This window comes from Coturnix japonica, chromosome 1 (assembly GCF_001577835.2).
Source record: "Coturnix japonica isolate 7356 chromosome 1, Coturnix japonica 2.1, whole genome shotgun sequence".
Classification (NCBI taxonomy): domain Eukaryota; kingdom Metazoa; phylum Chordata; class Aves; order Galliformes; family Phasianidae; genus Coturnix; species Coturnix japonica.
Genome location: NC_029516.1, coordinates 46,309,444 through 46,309,752, shown reverse-complemented (window position 1 = coordinate 46,309,752; position 309 = coordinate 46,309,444).

Here is a 309-nt window from a genome sequence, read left to right as displayed (position 1 = left end):
GACAAGGGGGAATGGTTTTAAACTGAAGCAGGGGAGGTTTAGGTTAGATATCAGGAGGTTTTCCACACAGAGGGTGGTGATGCACTAGAACAGGTTGCCCAAGGAGGTTGTGGATGCCCCATCCCTGGAGCCATTCAAGGCCAGGATGCCACCGTGATTCCGTAACGCCACAGGAGCTGGCAGCCATGGGAGTCGTGCTGCCAATGCCGTTTGCAATGTATTGCTGGCTTGACTGGTAAACTGGCCTATTGCTCTGCTCTGCTGTGTGTTCAGTTATCAGTAGATGGCACTCGTCACGCTGTTTGGTCT